A 21,952-nucleotide genomic window follows, 5' to 3' on the forward strand; every position below is an offset into this window, starting at 1 on the left:
TTTTAAAACGGTTATTTTGCACAATGTGTGCAATTTGTTTTGCATAGTATACCTTCAATTTGATTTATATACTGCCTCAAAACTTCGCAAATGAGAATAGCTTTCTTTGCTAAGGAATGGAAGAGTCTGACAGTGCCTTCTTCCAAGATTTTCTCAGTCAGGGCCAGACAAGGGAGAGGAGACCTAAAGAATGAACAATCTCCTATCTTGAAACAGATCCACTCTACAACCCAGTTTCATGGTTTATCAGCTCCAGCTGAAGTTAGGGCCATGGACATAGAAGATTTTATTGGCTGGGAACAAAGGACTCAACTGGGATTAGTTTAGCAAAATCAGTTTCCCCACAAAGCTTGGGAGAATTTCATTCAAGTGTTAGATTGAATTCTATGTAAACAGATATTTGAACCCAATAATTTGAAAGGAGGGGCTAGGTGCATTCCATGTGCCTTGGGCATATAATCATGCCGGCCGCATGACCACGGAAGCATCTTTGGACAACGCTGAGTCCCTCAGCTACAAAATAGAGATGAACATCTCTTCCTAGAGTTGGATACGTCTTGGCAGGGGAAACCTTTACCTTTTTTAAAATTAATTTGAAAGGATGAGCACATTTGTTTATAGGCGGTTTGGTGTAATGGTTAAGGCATCAGGAAAGAAACTGAGAGTCTGTGAGTTCAAATCGTGCCTTAATGGTCTCCAGTCAATCCCTCTCTCTCAACCCCAAGAAAAAGAAACAAGGATAGGCCATTTGTCGTGCCCCTGTCAGAGTCTGAATCCAAGGAGGAAGCCGGACAGCTGACAGGGAATGTGAGTGTGGCTCCATTGGCTGGGGAAGGGCAAAGTCCAGCTGGGCAGAGCAGGGAAGAGATAGAACAAGGGAGAGGAAGTTCAGAGGAAGAACCAGGCCCATCCCCTCTTCATCCTAGGGCACGCAGGGAGGAACGGAGAAGAGAGCAATGTGGGTGGTGTGCCTTGTCGGGGAGGAAAGGGCCCTGATTCCCTTCATTAGCCACAGATGGGAAGAGAGTTTAAAAGAGATGCATGCTGAGTGCGGCAGCTGCTGGAAGCAAATGTGAGTTTATCTTGTGTTGACTTTGGTTATCTGTATTCCTGGCGTCTTTCTAACCGTGTTGAGTTATTGTCGTGCCTTCAAGTCTGAAATTCTTGCTCCTGCCCTGCCAAACTAATTACTTGAGTTTGGCTTGTTTGGACTTCAAGTTACAGTTTGTGTTGCTCATGTTTTGGACTTAATTTTCTGCAGTCAAAGGCTGTTCCTGGGAGAGTTTTTCTCTAGCCAGAAGGTAACCTGGACATTGGGGGCAAAATTAGAGATAATAAAGGGACTCTAATTGATTATCTGAATGTGTTGCCTTTGTGCCATACCCTGGGTCATCACACCATTTCTGAAATCTTGCCAAAATGACAGCGGTGTTCCAATATTTGAGGGGCTGCCACAAAGAAGAGAGGATCGTCCTATTTCCTAAAGCACCGGAAGGCAAGGCAAGAAGCAATGGATGGAAACTAGTCAAGGAGAGAAGCAACCTTGAACTAAGGAGAAATTATATGGCTGTAAAGACAATAAACCCATGGAATGGATTGCCTTCTGAAGTTGTGGGTTCTCCATCACTGGAGGCTTTTAAAAAGAGACGTAAGAGCCACATCTTTGTCTGAAATAGTGTAGGGTCTCCTGCTTGAGTAGGGGGGGTTGGACTAGAAGACCTCAAGGGCCCTTCCAACTCTGTTATTTTGTCAAAAAAAAAAACAATTACAGGGATTAGTCCAGGCAGTCACTTGGAGTCAACATTGACTTGAAGGCACCGATGAATGAATGAATGTACGAACGAATGAATAAAAGACTGGTTAAATGTTCATGCCATTAATTACAATGGTTCCTGCTTTAATGTGCATATGGAATAAACAATGTGCCTTCTATGTTTCTTTTGCTTTATGATGTTACAGGTATAGCTGCTGGAGTAAGGAGTCTGTTGATGCAATCAAGCCGAATCTTATCTCTCCTTACACCGGGGGGGCATGGCAGAAATGGTCTTCAGAAAGTTCTGACTAGTTCTGGAGAACTGATAGTGGAAGTTTGGAGTAGTTTGGAGAACCAGCAAGTACCACCTCTGACTGGAGATTTTACAGTATCCTTCCCCTGCCACACCCACAGAACCGGTAGTAAAAAAAAATTGAATCTCACCACTGGGGCATGGGATGTATGTGTAAAAAAGGGTTGGTGTGATTTTTGACCACATCTTAAACATTATGGACACCCTACAGATGCCCCCTGCCTTGCATCCGTCAGTTAGTTGTTCCTTCTGCTTCCTAATGAGAAATGTTAATTCTTTCCTAGGCTGAGAACAACAACTTCGCTAAATAATTGGATTTGTGGAATGTTGCACGTTGACCATACAGCAAGTGACGGGCAATAAAGAGGGCATTAACTTAAATATAGTGATTAAGGTTTTGCAAATCCCAGCTACAGTAACAAAATGCACCCCGACAATGGTGGCATTCAGAGCAGGAATTTTAAATCGGGGTCTTTGCAAAACGGCTCTTGTTTTTTTCTCCTCTCCTCTTAGCCATTCTTCTATTTCTAATCAGGTTAACAAGCTAGAAGTGGAAGATTGGAGTCCTGAATCTAAGAAAATAATGAATGATGAACAGGCCACGTGTTTCTCCTGGACGAGCACGGGGCTCTCAATTAAGCTGCTTATTTTATTGTAGGAGATCTGTAATGCACAAGAAACATTTCTCTAATTCATGCTTAAAATATTTCAACTTCCTCTTTAAAATCTGATCTGATAATCTTATTAGGTTTTGGGGGCTGTTTTGCTCCCTTGGTAACCATCAAAGCTACATTTATCCCCCCCCCCCCACTGCATACATATCCTCAACACTCAGTAGTAAGTGGCATGGTATTTTAGTTTGTATTTTGAGTATACGAACAACAGTTTTATTTATTTTGAGCCACAGCTAAGTAATATATTTTAGAAGACTTGTTTGTCCCTCAGATTCTGTAGTTTGATAATGAGCTGCAGGTTTTTTTGTTTGTTTCATTATTGGTTGAGAATTAGGGTGTTGAGTTGTTAGCTCAAGAAACATGTGACCTTTTTAACCATTTGACTTATTTGTACAGAACACATTTAAAATGTCACTGAAGGCTGATTTTAGTAAACCTGGTTAAAAAAGGAATTTTACCTTTGAGTGGAGATTGCATGCAAAAAGTAGGTGAGTCTTTCGCTGTGTGCTTATAGTTACAGTCTTGCCTTTTTTTTTTAATGAACCCACCATGGAAGAGGAAGATTTTTACATAAGTTGTCCTGAAAGTTAAAAATGGCTCATCTTTTTCAAAAAATGAAATTTCCAGGGTAATCTGTAGTGTCTTAAAAGAGTGTTTGGCTACTGAACTTCGACAGCTCATTTTAGAAGAGGAGTCTGTAGCATCCAAACCTTCAGCCCGTTTTTCACCAGCTGTTATAAAGTCCTTAAAATGCAACATCAAAAAACAAAAATGGTGGCTTAAATGCATGGAATGCTAGACAGGAGGAGGAGGAGGAAGAAGAGGAGAAGAAGGGGGAGGAAGAAGAAGAGGAGGAGGAGGAGGAGGAGGAAGAAGAGGAGGAGGTAGAAGAGGAGGAGGAGGAAGAGGAGGAGGAGGAAGAAGAGGAGGAGAAGGGGGAGGAAGAAGAAGAGGAGGAGGAGGAGGAGGAAGAGGAGGAGGAGGAAGAAGAGGAGGAGGAGGAAGAGGAGGAGGAGGAAGAAGGAGGAGGAGAAGGGGAGGAAGAAGAAGAGGAGGAGGAGGAGGAGGAAGAAGAGGAGGAGGTAGAAGAGAGGAGGAGGAAGAGGAGGAGGAGGAAGAAGAGGAGAAGAAGGGGAGGAAGAAGAAGAGGAGGAGGAGGAGGAGGAGGAAGAAGAGGAGGAGGTAGAAGAGGAGGAGGAGGAAGGGAGGAGGAGGAAGAAGAGGAGGAGGGGAGGAAGAAAGAGGAGGAGGAGGAGGAGAAAGAGGAGGAGGAAGAAGAAGAGGAGGAGGAGGAGTATTTCTGCTAAGTCAGAAGTACACTGTTGTATTAAATGCAAGGTTGGGATCTTGGTACTCCACGACAACTACCAAGAATGAAACCTGATGTTTCTACAGAACCCCAGTTTTATTTTCTGGCCAACAGCCATCTAATTTTCCATGCTGTTTCTGATCTGCCATAAGTGTGAGGTGCATTCCTGTTCAGAGCACATTCACTAGATCAGCTTGTCTTTGGCCAAGGCAGACCGAAACCCAACCCTGCTAGTATTGGAGGGCCCTCATATCCAAGAGGATGGCTCCTATTTCAACAGCACTAACCCCCACCCCCCAATTATTGTCTCGATACAATATTCAAGAATGGAATCTGCACCTTCACAAGCTGAACCTTAAAACATTGCTTCCCTTGCAAACCTGCTCCTGTGATGTTGATTTATTATTTATTTATTTATTTATATTTTGTCAATTGCTTACAAGATAATAGGTATAAGTAAAAACATAGTTATGAATACATGGATACATATAAGAAAAAAAATAAAAGAAACAATAGGACAGGGACGGTAGGCATGTTGGTATGCTTAAGCACACCCCCTACAGACCTCTTAGGAAAGGGGTGAGATCAATAGTAGACAATCTAAGAGTAAAGTTTTTGGGGTTTGGGAAATAAACCACAGAGTCAGGCAGAGTATTCCAGACACTGACCACTCTGTTGCTGAAATCGTATTTCCTGAAATCAAGTTTGGTGCGATTGACCTTGAGCTTGTATCTATTGTTTGCTCTTGTGTTGTTATGGTTGAAGCTGAAGTATTCATTGACAGGTAGGACATTGCAATGTATGATTTTATATACTATACTTGGATCAGACCGAAGGCGGCGTAGTTTTAGGTTTTCTAGGTCTAGAATTTCGAGTCTGGTAGCATAAGGTATTCTGCAACAAGTAGAGGAGTGGAGAACTCTTCTTGTGAAATATTTCTGGACTTTCTCAACTGTGTTAATATCAGATACGTAATGTGGGTTCCAGACTGATGAGCTGTATTCGAGTATTGGTCTAGCATATGTTTTGTATGCTCTAGTTAGTAGTGTGATATTACCAGAGAAGAAGCTACGTAAGATTAGGTTAACAACTCTTAACGCCTTTTTGGCTATGTAGTTGCAGTGGGCTCTAGCACTTAGATCATTTGAGATGAGTACTCCAAGATCCTTGACAGTGTTTGGATCGTCAACAAGGTCTTGACTATTCAGCCTGTATTTTATTTTCTGATTTTTTTTTGCCAATATGTAGGACAGAGCATTTATTTGTTGAGATTTAAAGTTGCCATTTGTTTGACCATTCTGATACATAGTCAAGGTCTTTGTGAAGGGTAGCAGTATTGTCTGTGGTATTGAACAGCTTTACATCATCAGTGAAGAGAACGCAGTTGCTCTTAATATGATCACAGGGGTCATTTATCTAGAATATGAAAAGAGTTGGTCCTAGAACACTATCTTGGGGGACACCACTGTTGACAGATACAGAATTTGATAGGACGCTCCCAATTTTGACCATTTGTTGTCTGTTTGACAGGAATGCTTCTATCCAGTAATGCAGGTGTCCAGAGATACCATAAGATTTTAGTTTTAGGAGCAATTTGTCATGTACCACTGAATCAAAGGCTTTACAGAAGTCTATGTAGATTGCGTCTATTGTTTTGCCCTGATTGAGTTGTGTAGTCCATATGTTTTTGCAGTGTAAGAGTTGCAGATTACATGATAGTTTTTTCCTGAAACCAAATTGTTTATTTGAGAGTAGGTTGTTTGTTTCTAAGTGGAGGATGATGGATTGGTTAATAATTCATTCCATGACTTTACAGATGACGCAGCATAAAGAGATTGGTCTGTAATTTTCTACTAGGCTGGCGTCTCCCTTTTGGAAGATGGGGATGACTGTGGCTTGTGACCATAGTTTTGGCAATCCTGAAAGATTTTTCAAAGATTATGTTTAGAGGTTCGACTATGGCAGTGGGTAGCTTTTTTAAGAAGTTGGCACATATTCTGTCCGGTCCAATAGATAGAGATGGTTTTAGATTGCATAGTGCTTTTTCAACATTGTCTCCTCTGGTAATATTGTACTGCTAACTAGAGCATACAAAACATTTGCTAGATCAATTCTTGAATACAGCTCATCTGTCTGGAACCTGCATTATGTACCTGATATTAATACAATTGAGAAAGTCCAGAAATACTTCACAAGAAGAGTTCTGCACTCCTTTGCTCGCAACAGAATACTTTATACAACCAGACTCGAAATTTTGGGCTTAGACAACTTAGAACTACGCTGCCTTCAGTCTGACCTAAGTGTAGTACATAAAATTATCTGCTGCAATGTCCTACCTGTCAATGACTACTTCAGCTTCAAACATAACAATACAAGAGCACACAATAGATACAAATTCAAGGTAAACTGCTCCAAACTCGATTGTAGAAAATACAATTTCAGCAACAGAGTGGTCAATGCCTGGAATGCATTTCTGTGGTTTCTTCCCCAAATCCCCAAAACTTTAACCTCAAGACTGTCTACTGTTGACCTCACCCCATTCCTAAGAGGTCTGTAAGGGCCGTGCATAAGCGCACCATCGTGCCTACCGTCCCTATCCTAATGTCCCCTTTTATTTGTACCCATTTCATGTAATAATAATCATGCTCTAATCATATCTGTTATCTAATACATGCTTGACAAATAAAATAAAATAAAATAAATAAATAAAACATTGAGTTCATCTATATCAACGGAATTGTGCCATTTTCAAGGAAGTTCGTCGTCATCTCAAACCAGTCCATGCACGGAACACCCAATCCAACTTCATTATCTCTTTACCATAATTAAAAATCACAGCTCCAATCAAGTGGTCCTTAAAAAAAAAAAGCAAGCAACTGTATATTGCTTCCCTCTAGATGCATATCTCACCCACGACACAAGTTTTGTTTAGTTAGTTTTGGAATAAAACCCTTTTAGACAAAGGCCAGTGCTCTTTCTTTGACTTTTGATTTATAACTGTATTTTTCACAGCGTGACACACACACACACACACACACACACACACACACACTCTGTTGGTGAACTGCAAACTTCAATAAAATCTCAGGAGGTGTTACATTTCACCAACCGAATGGGGGAGAAAAAAAACAGCGGAGAGAAAGGAAGCCTCCAGCAAGTCAGAGTATTTTACTCATAGTGTGGATCAGGTTACAACCGGCACACTGCCCTAATCCATCAACAGCAACTTGCTTTACAAACCAGCCCTTGTTTTTAATCCACCAAGTCTTTGGGGATTCAACCCAACCAAGAAGGAAAAAAAAAAAAGCGAGAAGGGAAAACCGTATCATAATTAAGAAGTTTTTTTTTTCCTTTGCTAAGGGGTTGTCTTTCTTTTCTTTTTTCTTTTCTTGTTTTACTTTACTTCTCTCTTCTCTTCTCTTCTCTTCTCTTCTCTTCTCTTCTCTTCTCTTCTCTTCTCTTCTCTTCTCTTCTCTTCTTTTTTTGTAAGAAAAGGTTGCAAAGCAGATAACATTCCTAAGGGGGAGAAGAATTCTGTGGCCTGACGGTCTGTCTCTCCCTGGGGTTTTCGGCTGGCAATAATGCTGAGAGCTGTAACAGTGTGCCAGGTGCACACCCCAAGTGAGTTCAGATTAGTAATGGGATCCAGATTTAGAAGGTTGGGTTGCAACTGCTCGCCTCTGAAGCTGGAGCTGTTTTTTCCATTCCCCGAAATAAACAGAGCCACCTGGATCTTGCTGTCAAAATACGAGAAGCTCAGACTGTGTCAAGGGCTTAGCCAAGAATGAAAAAGTGAGACCATCCACGTGCTACGTAATGTATGTGTGATATGCACTATCAAATGGCTTTGACTCGGGGACGAAATCCATCAGCCGTGGAGACCTAATGGAAGATTCCCCAGCGTGGTGCTGCCAAGAAGGAGTGACAGATGGTGTCCAAAATGCCATTAAATCAAAAGCACGGCGGGCTGGAGGGCTGCCCCTGAACAGCTGCCAGCGTACACTCCACGTTGAACCAGCTGGTATTTAGATCAGCCTAGAGCAGGGTTTTTTTTTCAACCTTAGCGACTTGAAGAGAGGTGGACTTCAACTCCCAGAATTCCCCAGCCAATGTGCTTCCATCTTCCATTTGCCAAGGTTGAGAAACAACCGGCCTAGAGTCTTGGGATTGGCTTTCTCAGGCGGCATACAATCCCTAGTCTTCAAACCTTACACATTGCAATGTTTTTGATCCATCAGAGCAAAGCTGGTTATGTTGAGCTTGCTAAATGTCCATGTTCCTTCTTTAGAGAAAGCCTGGGGACATGGTGGGTGGGTGGGTTATACACAGGGGTGGGCTTAAAATTTTTAGCAACCAATTCTCTGCCCAGTTGCTGGGGGGTGGTGGTTGCCATGATGGGCGTGGCCTAGTCAGCCTCCTGCACCATAGTGTGAGGGGATGTTTTCATCCTCCCCAGGATCTGGAGGCTTTCCTTGAGCCTCCAGGAGGATGAAAATGGCCTCCCCAGGCACTGGAGGTTCTCTGGAGGCTAGAAACGGGCCCATTTCCAGCCTTCTGGAGCCTCTGGGAGGGCCGTTTTATGCCCTTACCAAGCCTTGGCGTGGGCCCTGCACTTACCTGGGATCCAAAACGAGCCACATGGAGACTCCTGGGAGAGGCGGGGTGGGGTGGGCTGAGCCAGGCAGTTGTTACAACTACCGGTTAGGTGAACTAGATGTAAAATTAACATTGGGTTCGCTCGAACCGATGCGAACCGGTAGCAGCAGGGGTGGGTTTCTACCAGTTCTGTCCACCTCTGTAGAGCCGGTAACTCTGAAGAGCAGCAGACATAGAACTGGTTCTATGCCTGCTGATGTTTTTGCCCACCTGTCACCCAGGCTTTTACCAGACCTTTATTTCCGGATGTTTCAACTTCAGCTGCCGAATGAGGCACAGCTGCAGTTAAAAAAGCAAGAAAAGAGGGCTGTTTCAAAGGCTGCTTCTCGGCAGGCAGCATGCTAATGACATGCTAGTGACGATTTACAGGCCCGGCTCACAGCAGGCAGGGAACTCGTAAATCCTGAACCAGTAGTTAACCCTTTTGTATCCCACCCCTGGGTAGCAGCCCATCCCTGGTTATCCATAGAGGTTTATCCCTTTTGAGCCTCCAAATACTGGCAGGTCCTTGATTTACAATCATTCATGTAGCTTACTGTCCAAAGTTACCACAACATCGAAACAAGAAGCATGATCAAAATATGGGTGCTTGGCAAACAGCATGCTTTCTGGGGTCAAATGATGACCTCTTGTGACCTTCCCAGCCAGCTTCCAACAAACTGTGATGACTTTGGGCATGACACAAACATAACAAAGTCACAAAAGTAGAATAAATTCCCTTTAATGCCCCCAACTTGGCCCCAATATCCAATTATCTTTGGCTGGATATCAAACTCTTCAAAAAACAGTCTACAAAAGGTAGAAATGCAGTCCAAACCCAAAGTAAAGATAATTAGAAATAAAAAAACCAACACAAACCACACTGAAGTAATTACCACGCAGTCCAGGATGATAAATTGCAGACTTTCAAAGGATAACACAGCACCCACAGCTGGGAGGATGCCAAAACCCAGATAAGCGTCTACCAAGATAATGCACACTTTGCTTCCAGCAAGGAGTGTGGACAAATGCCCCGCTTATATTCTGTTCTCCCAGCTGCACCTAATAAAAGGGATCAGGGCCTTTTTCTTTCCTGTAAGCCATGTTGCTCCCTTCTCCATTCCTCCTGGCATGCCCTAGGATGAAGAAGGGATGGGCCTGGGTCTTTCTCTGAATGCCCAGCTGGACTGTGTGTCCTTCCCTCGTTTCTTCCACAGGCACTGGACCCACACTCCCACCTCCTGTCAGCTGCTCAATCTTCCCCTCAGAATCAGACTCCAACAAGGGTATGACACAAACAAGGTTAATGGGGGAAGCCAGAAATGAAACTGCAGGGGTACCCCATAAAAGATGCAGTGGAGACATTCTGTCGTGTCCACCATTGTGGCTGTTTTTGACTCGTTTGTGGACAATTCTGCGGAAACTAGCCCTTCTTTAACTCAATACAATACAATGCAAGTCCTCAGCTTAGGACCACAATAGAGCCCAAAATTTCTGTTGCTAAGTGAGATGCTTGTTAAGGCAGCCTTGCCCAGTTTTATGACTTTCTCGCCACAGTTGTTAAGCAAATCCCTGCAGTTGTTAAGTTGGTAACACGGTTGTTAAGTGAATGTTAAGGGATGCTGTAATGGTCACAAGTGTGAAAAATGTCCTAAGTCACTTTTTTCAGTGCTGTTGTAACTTCAAATCATCACTAAACAAAATGTTTGTAAGTTGAGGACTAACTGTGTACTGAAGTCATTTCAGTTCTTTTTTTTTATTTAGAATGCTGCCTTCATGCTTAAATAGAGTCCTTGCATTTCTAAAGGACCCAATTAACTCATTTTCATTTATCAGAGGCCTTTTGCTGCATGATTTATTATGCTGTCTTTTTTTCCCTTGCCCCTCCTCCCTGTTTAATAACTGCGCCATTTAATTTCACATTTCTATCTAAAAATTCCTTCACGGGAGATTCAGATTGCCAATACTTTTGCGGGGAGCAAAACTTGATTAAATACAAAGCTCTAAACAGGGCCGAAAGAATTAACCATGATGGTTTCAGCTAAGACCGCAGGAATTAATTGGCTTGGTGTTGCCTCATCCCTCCTTATAAACAACAACAACCTCTCCCCTCCACATTATATGAATTCAATTATTGACAAACAGCGAACAGCACCATCTACTGAAGCAGGAGTACTTAAGCACCGTCTAGGTTGCCACTCACTTACCTTACTAACTTTGGAATAATAAATCCTATCAAAACACACGTTTTCCAGGTAGACGGCAAACGTAAATCTACTGATGTTTCTATGAGCCTTTAACAAGTACGTGATAGGATTGCGGGAGCTCCCCAATCACACTTGATTGGAGCCACAAAGCGGTAGTAGAGGATACTTCAGAGAAGCTGGGAATCCAATGGGATTCTAAGGATGGTTGTGCTCTTAGAGCACCCACAGACAACGAGAACCAATAGGAAGGCATAGTTCAAGCCGGGTGGTGGGAAGTTGTGGAATTCCCCACCAAATCAGAGCAGAGGGCCTAGTAGTTCAAGGGTGTCAAACTCGCAACCCACAAGCGGGATGCGTCACCTGCTGGTCATGCCTATCTCCGTTTTAATGAAGGGGAGAAAAGTTGGGATATGTCACGCGATGACAACATGACAATGTGAGTTTGACACCCCACATCTAAGTTGGTCCAAGAAAATGGTGCAGTTTGGACTTGAAATCAAGGAACAGCAACGTGTACAGACCCAAAATTTTAAGCTGAGTAACTAAGGCTTGGAGTGGCCCCTCTCATGGATTAAGGTGGGAGCAGCTCCTCTCATGGCCATGGAAGGAATGTAAGTAGAACAGCAAGATACAGTTAGTCCTTGACTTACAACCAGAGGTGGTATTCAGCCGGTTCTGATAGGTTCTGGAGAATTGGTAGCGGAAATTTTGAGTAGTTCAGAGAACCAGCAAATACCACCTTTGACTGGAGATTTTACAGTATCCTTCCCCTGCCACACCCACCAAGCCACGCCCGTAGAACCCGTAGTAAAAATATTTGAATCCCACCGCTGCTTACAACCAGGATGGGCTTTCCCATCCTGGTCATAAAGTGTGACAGTCATATATTGAATCCCCTACATGATTGACCTAATTTAATTACTTTTTTTTTCTGCAATGGTAGTTAATCAAGCATGGTGGCCATAGAGCAAATACTGTGGTTGTAAAATAAAGCACTGATTTACAATGAGCCAGTTTTGTCAAAACAAACAAACAAACGAAACCAGAAATAAATGCTGGTTTTAGGGGGAAAGGTGACAATGGGATATGACCATATGACCATAGGATAGTGCAAACCACCATCAATGCTGGCCAGTTGTATAGTGTCCAAGATGTGGTCAAGTGACCTTGGTAGGAGGGGTGGCAACCATCGGAACTTCAACAGTCAACTGCATGTACTCCCAGGGAGGTTTGTGTTAGTTGTGAATGGTTGCTAAGCAACTGGTTGTAAGTTGATCACTGCCTATAGAACAGGGTGACAAACTTAAGGTCCGCGGGCTGGATCCAGCCTGTGTTTGGATCCAGCCCCTGTGATCATCCTGGTGTACACAATGCAGAGGAAAGATCAGGCCAGCATGGCTTCAGCCCAGTCTACGTAGTGCAAAGAGGAAAGTTCAGACCAGTGTGGCTTTGTCCTGGTCTACACAGTGCAAAGAAGAAAGTTCGTCCCAGCGCGGCTTTGGCCTGGTCTACGCAGTGCAAAGAGGAAATTTCAGGCCAGCATGGCTTTGGCCTGGTCTGCACAGTGCGAAGAGGAAAGATCAGGCCAGCGTGGCTTCGGCCCAGTCTATGCAGTGCGAAGAGGAAAGTTCAGGCCAGCATAGCTTCAGCCCAGTCTACGCAGCGCAAAGAAGAAAGTTCGGCCCAGCGTGGCTTTGGCCTGGTCTACGCAGTGCAAAGAGGAAAGTTCAGACCAGCGTGGCTTTGTCCTGGTCTGCACAGTGAGAAGAGGAAAGATCAGGCCAGCATGGCTTTGGCCCGGTCTACGCAGTGGAAAGAAGAAAGTTCGTCCGGCGTGGCTTTGGCCTGGTCTGCGCAGTGCAAAGAGAAAAGTTCGGCCCAGCGTGGCTTTGGCCTGGTCTGCGCAGTGCAAAGAGGAAAGTTCGGCCCAGCGTGGCTTTGGCCTGGTCTGCGCAGTGTAAAGAGGAAAGTTCAGACCAGCGTGGCTTTGGCCTGGTCTGCACAGTGCGAAGAGGAAAGATCAGGCCAGCGTGGCTTCGGCCCAGTCTATGCAGTGCAAAGAGGAAACATGCCAGCAGTTTGGGGAATGGCATTAAGCTGGCCACGCCCAGCCAGTTGGCCATACCCAGCCAGCCCCCTTATGAGGTCAATCACAGCCCTGATGCGGCCCTCAATGAAATTGAGTTTGACACCCCTTATATAGAATATCACTCTACCCAGTAGTGGGATTCAGCCAGTTCGCACCAGTTCTGGAGAACCGGTTGTTAACTTCCTGAGCAGTTTGGTGAACTGGTTGTTGGAAGAAATCATTAGGGAAGAGAACCGGTTGTTAAATTATTTGAATCCCACCACTATCTCTTCATCTGTCTGCTTCATTTATTTACAGATTCCAGTGTGATTCCATAACATACCATTTCCCGAAGGACTCATATCAACTCATATTAAATCACACCCACCCACCCCCCCCCAATTTCTCAAAATATGTATATTCTGGGCAATAAACATAGCAGTAAAAGTTACTTCTTCCTCATTTCTCTCTCTTTGTCTCTCTCTCTCTCTTTTATTTTAGCATTTGGCTTCCTTTCTTTGACTATCATAACCAGGTATGACTTTGATGGGGATTAGTTAATCCCTAATTTACATACCTTCTGTCTTTGCAGGGTCCCTTGCTACTCGTGAGTCTGTCCCTTTCTTAAGGCCATTGAAAAGTCACATTAGTGTATAGCGGAGTATCAATATACTGAATGTACGCAGGGTTTACTAGCAAGGCCATTAAGAAGAGTGGAAACGATCATACATAAAAAAGGAAAGTAACAAATCACAGCTTCTCACATTTCTTCAGAGCATCGTCTTTCCATCTGCTCAAATGCCAGGAATTTCAGCCCTGGGAGTCACTTCTCATTATAGCTCCGTCTTCCTGAAATCAAGTTCCTATGCTACTGTTGTTATTATTGCCTGTTGCCCCATCACCAGAGATATTGTGTACAATTTGATGGGAGTAGCACATTTTAACCTGAGTAGTTTGCCGTATCAATGACAAGAGCCTTCGTTTCAGTAAAATATGTGACACAGAAAGATCGCCAGTGTTTTAGATCTCAAAATGAAAATGTTCCTTTTCAAGAGAGTTCAGCGGTTAGGTAGAACTAGAATAGGAAATGAACTCCAGAGAAATACTAAAGCTACTTTATTTAGATTGGCTTTAATAACAGAATCTTGCAAGTCTAATTGTGCTGGACCTGCTCATCCTTCTTATATTCCAGTGAATATTTGTAGCTTGCAATTGATGTGAGGAGTCCTTGGTGCTCTCTGAGCTTGGTTGTTGTTGTTTTTTTGCAGATGTTTTGTTACCCAAACTAGGTAACATCATCAGTGCTAGAAGGGAGGGGGGGGTTATGGAGTAATAGAGGAGGAGGAGGACTGTGGGGTCCTTAGTGCTCTCTGAGCTTGATTGTTTTCTTGCAGATGTTTCACTACCAAACTAGGTAATACCATTAGTTGTGCTAGATGCTGTTACTTAGTTTGGGTAACAAAACATCTGCAAGAAAACAACCAGGCTCAGAGACCACCAAGGGTCCCTCAAATAGGGAGGTGTCTACCTGAGCAACTTTCAAATGTTATTTCACAATTCTAGACTTAAAACATGTTTTTGTCCCTTTTGCTTAGGGAACAGGTCCTGGTTGACAATCCATGTTTCTGTCAAAGCTACCTTCCTGTCTCTCTACATCGGCTGTTCACTTGAGTTCCTGTTTGGTTCCTAGTTGGTCTTTCCAATAAAGTATGTCTTACATGTGCCCAGAAGAAACCATTGATGACTTGCAAAAGCATCCAGAAAGATTTGTCGTTAACAAGTTCAATTATCTAGCCAGATAAAGCCCGTCCCTTGCTAGGAAGAAGTTAGTTAGGCGCTTTTTTTCAGGAGGCAACTGGACTTTCTTCTTTTTCTTTGAAGATGTTTCGCTTCTCATCCAAGAAGCTTCTTCAGCTCTGACTGAATGGTCAGAGAAGGAATAGAAGGATTTCTATTCGTTGCAGACAGCTGGTCATTTGCATTCTTTTAAATGGTTGTTGAAGCACTTGGAGGTTTATCTGTGTCCTCAGGATCACCTGGTTCCTGTAGTCTGCAATTGTTTTTCCTCTGGAAATCCATTCCTACTTCCACACCATTCAAAGGGTGTTCGTCCCAAATTGCCTAGCTAAAAGTCTGTAGAGATTCTCAGTCTTCCAGGTCATGATTGTCCCAAAAGTGCTTTTTCATGTGGCAACTGGACTTTCTTGTTTTTTTTCTTTTGAAGACGTTTCGCTTCTCATCCAAGAAGCTTCTTAGTTAGTTAGTTAGTTAGTTAGTTCTTAACAATGGAGTAAAGCAGGAACCAATTGGGCTTGCAACCGGAGAAAGAAATTTGTAGGGTAGTATTGTCCTGAAGTGAGATTAAGCCATTTTCCTTCTTTTCTGGGAATCTTTATCTGCACAGTTTATTAAGAGCTTAGCTTCAAGGCCATTTCACCTGAGCACTGGCTGATTTAGCATGCAGAGTTTTCCAACAGAGCTATTGAATTCCCTTCCTTTCTGTGTTCTGGGTGCTCATTCACCTATAGAAAAGTGCAGACAAACCAGGCCACAGGTGCAGAAAATTGGAGCCGTCCTGCTGTTTATTACAATATCGCTCCAGGAATTTCTCAAAGGAAGGATGAGAGAAAAATAGAAGTGATGTAGATTGTCCAACGGGATTCCCTCAAAGACTGTCTTGTTTCTTTTGCTTGAGGACAAGGCTGCATGCCTAACCCCAGCAACTGAAGAGACAGCCCCTCACGCCTTTTTCTGTTGCACAAAAATTTGCAAACTAAATTCTACATATGGCAGTCTCCATCTTTGTCTTCAGAAAGCTGATTACAGTAGTATTTATGTGTGCGTGTGTGTATTAAGTGTGTATTCGCTCTCTCTCTCTCTCTCTCTCTCACACACACACACACACACACACACATTTGTATGTGCAGATTTGGAAGTAATATCAGCAAAAAACAAATCTACTAGTATGATTTGTATTGCTTATTGTACCCTGTGACTATTATTAAGTGTGGTACCTTATGATTCTTGACTCTTGAGGAATGTATCTTTTCTTTTTTATTTTTTTTAAAATAAAGTTTATTTAAGTTTCATATATTTAAAACATTTAAAAAGAAACAAACATATAAACAAACATATATATACATATATACATTTTGCAGCAGGTATTGAGCATTGGTTACATTTTTCTTTTCTGTTTTTTTCTTTTACCCCATAACATTGACATGATCTACCTTGTTACAATACCTCCCTCGTTCTTTTAATGTTTTAATTTTACAGAATACTTTATGATTAAATGCACGTCCTTCATAGTTGCAGAACTTTGTGGCTTGTATCCTTACAATTTATATTGACCGTTTCCTAGTATGATTTGATCGCTTATTGTACCCTATGACTATCATTAAGTGTTGTACCTGATGATTCTTGACGAATGTCTCTTTTCTTTTTATGTACACTGAGAACATTTGCACCAAGACAAATTCCTTGTGGGTCCAACCACACTTGGCCAATTAAGAATTCAGTTCAGTTCTATTTAGGTCTCCTAGATTTATTTTAAAATTCAGTGTGGATTTAATGGGACCACAGAGGCTCTTGGTCCCACTATAAAATAAGCTGACCGATGATATTAACAAGAAGATATATTCTACCCTGAGACAGAAGTAGAAGTGGGACTTCAACCATGCAGTTGCACCCATCATCTTTCTTTTTTTAAAAAAAAATCATTTCGCCCATGAATCTAAAAATTATCAAATGGCAACAGAATCCAACCATTGCTGCTGGATGCAGTTCAGCCATTTGTAACTTGAGAATTTTCTGTCCAAACTCCACAAATATATGCCAGCAAGCTGAACATGCATTTCATTTCCTACTATCACAACTCTCATTTTTCTTTTAAAATCTCTTCCTCTCTGTGGAAATATTTTATTTCCTAAAGCGTCCTTTAAAAACCCATAAAATGTCCTTTAAAAACCTTATTTTTTCTTGCCATAGACAGTTGAATGGTTTATCTGCTGATTCTTATCTCATATGCTTTTAATAACAAAGTACTAATTGAAAATGTTGCCTTGACAGTTCTTAATGACTGTGGGAAAAGAAGAGAAATGGCTTTTAAATCTAGTCTCCTGAGAAAACAGCCAGATCTTTAGATTTTGCTTAACAAAGGTATGATGTTCAAGATAGTTATATTCATATTTTATTATTGTTTTGTATAATAGTGAAACAGTAACATGAGCAGAATTATTCTGCAAAGGCAACTAGCAAACATTCCACTAAAATATTTGGTGTAGTGCTTATCCAATATAAATGGACTTTATCTACGTTGGAAAAGCAGTGTACCAAATATTTTACTTTTAATTAACTTTTCACCTTTCCTTTTAATATCCTTCCATCTCAAATACTAAAATTGGTGGTGCCAGTATTACATACAGTACAATTGGCAGATTTGATTTTAAAATAGAATAGAATTTGGAATGGGACCTTGGAGGTCTTCAACACCTTGCTTAGACAGGAAACCCTATACCATTTCAGACAAATGGTTGTCCAATCTCTTCTTAAAAACTTCTGGTATTGGAGCATTCACAACTTCTGGATTATTTTCATGATAATCATCTCATAAAATTTATGTTGATGTTACCCCTGTTCATATCCTCAGGTTAAAAAAAGAAAGTCAAATTTCTTCCATAAAAATTCAGAGGGAAAAAAAATCTCGTTAAAAAAAATCACTTTGTACAAGGTACTGTGGAAAATTGGATCATGCATTCAGATCTGGTTGCAAATGAAATAAATGCAATAGTATTCTGTGCAGTTCTGTGCACTTCTGAGAAACCCCAAATCCCACTCCTGGCTGGCCTTCCCCACCCTTCCCCCTCCCAGGAGTCCCCCCCCCGCCATGTGGCCTGTTTTAGATGCAGGTAAATGCAGGGTGCGCGTGGGGGATTGGAGAGGGCAAAAAAAATGGGCCTCCCGGAAGTTTGGGAAGGGCAGAAATGGGCTTGTTTCTGGCTTCCAGAGAGCCTCCAGAGCCCGGGAGGGCAAAAATGCCCCCTCCCCCTGGTAATTTTGAAGCTTACCCCTGGAGACATTTCATTACCAAACTAGATAACAATGCTGATGGTGTTACCTAGTTTGTGTAATGAAACATCAGCAAGACAAACAACCAAGGTGCTCAGAGAGCACCAAGGACCTCTCAATGGAAAAACCACTGTGTGCTGCTTTGAGCTTCTGGATAAAAAAATATTGCAATGGAAATGTAACAAACAGCCCTTGTTAGAGTCAGACTCTGTGGGAGAGGAGGAACAGCCAACAGGGAGTGGAGGTGTGGCTCCAGAGGTTGTGGAGGAGGCTGGGGAAGGGCAGAGGCCAGCTGGGCAGTCGGAGGAAGAACCAGGCCCATCCCCTCTGCATCCTAGGAGATGCAGGGAGGAACGGAGAAGGAAACAACTTGGCTTATGAGAGAGGAAGCGGCCATGATCCCCCTCATTGGTTGCAGCTGGGGAGACTAGTATATAAGAGAGACGGTTAAAACACAGCGTTGCCAGAAGCAAAGTGTGTTTTATTTTGGGCTGAAGTTATCTTGGTTGACGTCCTTCCAACAGACTGCCTTGTTATCTCCTTGCGGTTGGTAGTTACATATCTTGGTCCATTGTGGAATTTCCTTCATTGTAGTTTGTTTTGGTTTTTTTATTTCAGCTCTACCTGCTCATTAAGTTCAGACTGTATTGCTTTATTTTGAAGACTATTTTTGCATAAGTTTTATCTCCAACTGAGAATTATTGAACAGTGGGGCCAAGTTGGAGGCATTAAAGGACATTTATTTACATTTTGGATTTTTTTACATTTGTGTTACACTCAGGAGTGTCCATCGCATGTGATGAAATAAGTCAAGAGGGAAGGTATGGGTGACTCTGCCTCATTTTAATGTGCAATGCACAAGAAAAGGGAGTGAAGCCTTGATCGCACCCTTGCACGCATCCTTTTGACCATCTCCTACGACTATATCTCTGAACAGAGATGAGTGACACACAATGGAAGTGGATTGATATGCCTTTCAAAGGTAGAATTTTCTATTGGAAATGGCCTCTGAGCCTTTGAAAAGGTAGACTGGTCACTGAATCATTATAAATAGTCTTCAAACATGCCTAAGAACAGTAAATCTTTGCAAAGACTGAAAATGCTGCACGTCTGCAAAAGAAAACTCCCAGTCTTTTCTTTTCAAGTTAACCAACAACGAATGACTAACATTTGACAATTCTTTTCATGCACATATCCTAATGATTCAGTGGCAAAGCACGAAGCAAAACATAAATAAAAGGAGGAGTTCCTGTCATTCTGTGGCAGTGAGGAAAGAGCAAATATTCAGGAGAACAAGGAAGAAGGGTTTGAGATGCACCAAGCAACTTCATTGTTCAATACCCTAGTGCAGGGGCCGCCAACCTTTTGGACTTCAGGGACCACCAAACTCATAATTTTAAATTATGCAGACCAGAGACCCTGGGAAAATCCCCCCAAAAATCTGCAGGAAAATTCCCCACCCCGTTTTCCTATTGATCTATCATTCTTTATTTGGGATTGCAGGATACCATCTCTAGCTCCGTTCTCAGGGGGAGAGAGAGAGAGAGAGAGAGGGAAAGAGAGGGAAAGAGAGAGAGAGAGAGAGAGACTTTTGACTTAATGCAAGGAAAGCAGCAGAAGTCTTTCTTTCTCTCCCCCAAACTCTGCCAGAAATGAGTCTTTGTGAGACTTGTCGTGCCAGCGCAGCCTCTTGGAGCAGGATGCCTTGCAGGGTCCCAAAGACTCATTTCTGGCGGAGTTTGGGGGAGAGAAAGAAAGACTTTTGCTGCTTTCCTTGCATGCAGCCAAAAGCAGAAGAAGAAAGAAGCGGAAAGAAGCAGCCCGGTGGCCAGGCGAGGCGCATGGGGCGAGGGGGGCAAGTCCCCCCCTCCATCCTTTCCCTACTCCCCTCACTATCTCATATTGTTCACAATGCAAGCGATGCAAGCCTTGTGTTCCCACAGGCCATGTGGGTGTCGCAGCCTTGTGTTCCCGTGCAGCCTGGATTACTTGCTTTGGGGGGGGGGTGACATTTCTCTGCGGATCACCAAAATTTCCTCGCAGACCACCAATGGTCCCCGGCCCACTGGTTGGCAACCACTGAACTAGTGTGATGACTCTTTAAGAATTGTGCGCCAGGCTCCCACTGATGATGTAATGCTAACCAAGGCACTTTGGCAACCGAAGGACCGTCTCAACCACATGTATAATTATGATTATAATTGCTTTAAAATGCTTTTACATTTTCTTTTTAGGACAAAACTTCTCCCTCCCTCTCCCACAGACCTTCAGAAATGAAATCCCATGATTGAGCATGACTAGAGAGAATATGACAATGCTCCTCCGGATATATCTTCCACAGATATTTGGGACAAAATTCTAGTTTAGATTTTCCCCAGTTTAAGGTGGGTAAGTCTATCAAGAACTCAATGATAATTCTAATATCAGGGAAGCAACGGGTTCAGAAGAATATGCCTTTATTTCTTGCTTGGATGCTCCTCAGATTCACCTGGTTGGCTTTCATGAGGAACAGAAGGAGATGGGCCTTGAATCAACAGGACTGTTCTTGTGGTCTAGTCTAGTGTAAAGAGCTAGTAGTCATTGGGGGGATGATGCTGGTTCGGACCAGTTCTAGCAAACCTATAGCTCCGATGATCAGCTGTCCCCGCCCTGCCCTATCCTGTCCTATATTTCCACGTTTTTCAGCTCAGCTGATTTGCATGTCACAGTGGATTCCCGCGCCTCAGCTGTTTTACTTACTGGGGCTGCTCGAGAACATAAGCTCTAGGGCTTGAAATTGGTGTATTTTGAAAGGAGCAAAGGGCTAGCAGTGCTCTCTCTAAGACTGGGGTGTCAAACTCGATTGCGTTGAGGGCTGCATCAGGGCTGTGTTTGATCTCGTCGGGGGTGGGGTGGGGGTGCCAGCACGCACGCTCTCAGAATCGGTTGTTAAACTGGTTGCAGCCCACCACTGCATTAGACATTAGACCAGTGTTTCTGGCAGCTTTAAAGAGGTGTGGACTTCATCTCCCATCACTGGCTGGGGAATTCTGAGAACTGAAATCCACACATCTTAAAAGTGGTCAGGGTTCAGAGACGCCGGCCTAATGTCTTACAGCAGGGGTGTCAAACATTATAATGAGTCAGTTTCCAAGCATCCATGTTTTGATCATGTGACCAAAGGGATAATACAATGGTCGTTAAGTGAGAAAAATGGCTCAAAAGTCACTTTTTTCAGAATTCTAACTTCCGACAGTCACTAAATGAACTGTTGTAAGGCAAGGACTACCTGAACCTAGCAGAAGCAAATTAAAATAGGACAGGCTAGGACAGCTCTCTTCTGATCTAAAATCGGAAGAAATCTGGTTAGCCCATTTCAAAAGAGCTCTTTGACTCACAAAAGCTTGTGACTTTTCATAAAATTTGTTAGCTGAGACAGGGGCTTTCAGACTGTTTGGCTGACACCGACTGACACGGCTGACACATCCTACAAAAACTTTTCATAAAATTTGTTAGCTGAAACAGGGGCTTTCAGACTGTTTGGCTGACACCGACTGACACGGCTGACGCATCCTACAAAAAGAAGCTTCATCTTGGCTTAGTACAGTATCACAAAAGAACCAGAGACATTTCCATTCCGGAAAGATCTGATTAAATCTTCCCAAGCTAATGAATCTGAAAACATTGCTCTCATTTTATCTCACAAGACCAAGGATACCACAGCAATAAATCTCACAAGGTCATCACACAACCCATTACCCAAGCCGTTAAAACAGGAGAGGTTAATGGAAAAAAGATCACTACAAAACAAACGACCCAGGAGATTACAGCACAAGATCCAGGATATCTCCACAACAAAAGAACTCACAAGGCCATCACACAGCCCATTATACCAACATCAACTCCATCAACCAATCAAGAGGCAGCAGCGCAGCCAACCAGCCCAG

At 42.8% G+C, this 21,952-nt stretch overlaps 1 protein-coding gene across 1 annotated transcript in view; it reads right to left on the minus strand.

Annotated features, from left to right (window-relative positions):
* LOC113437229 (potassium voltage-gated channel subfamily KQT member 1-like) overlaps window positions 1–21,952 on the minus strand; it is a 230,051-nt gene that overhangs the window by 74,364 nt on the left and 133,735 nt on the right. The window lies entirely within an intron of this gene.

Source organism: Pseudonaja textilis, chromosome 5 (genome assembly GCF_049901715.1).
Source record: "Pseudonaja textilis isolate UNSWEBS1 chromosome 5, rPseTex1.2, whole genome shotgun sequence".
Lineage (NCBI taxonomy): Eukaryota > Metazoa > Chordata > Lepidosauria > Squamata > Elapidae > Pseudonaja > Pseudonaja textilis.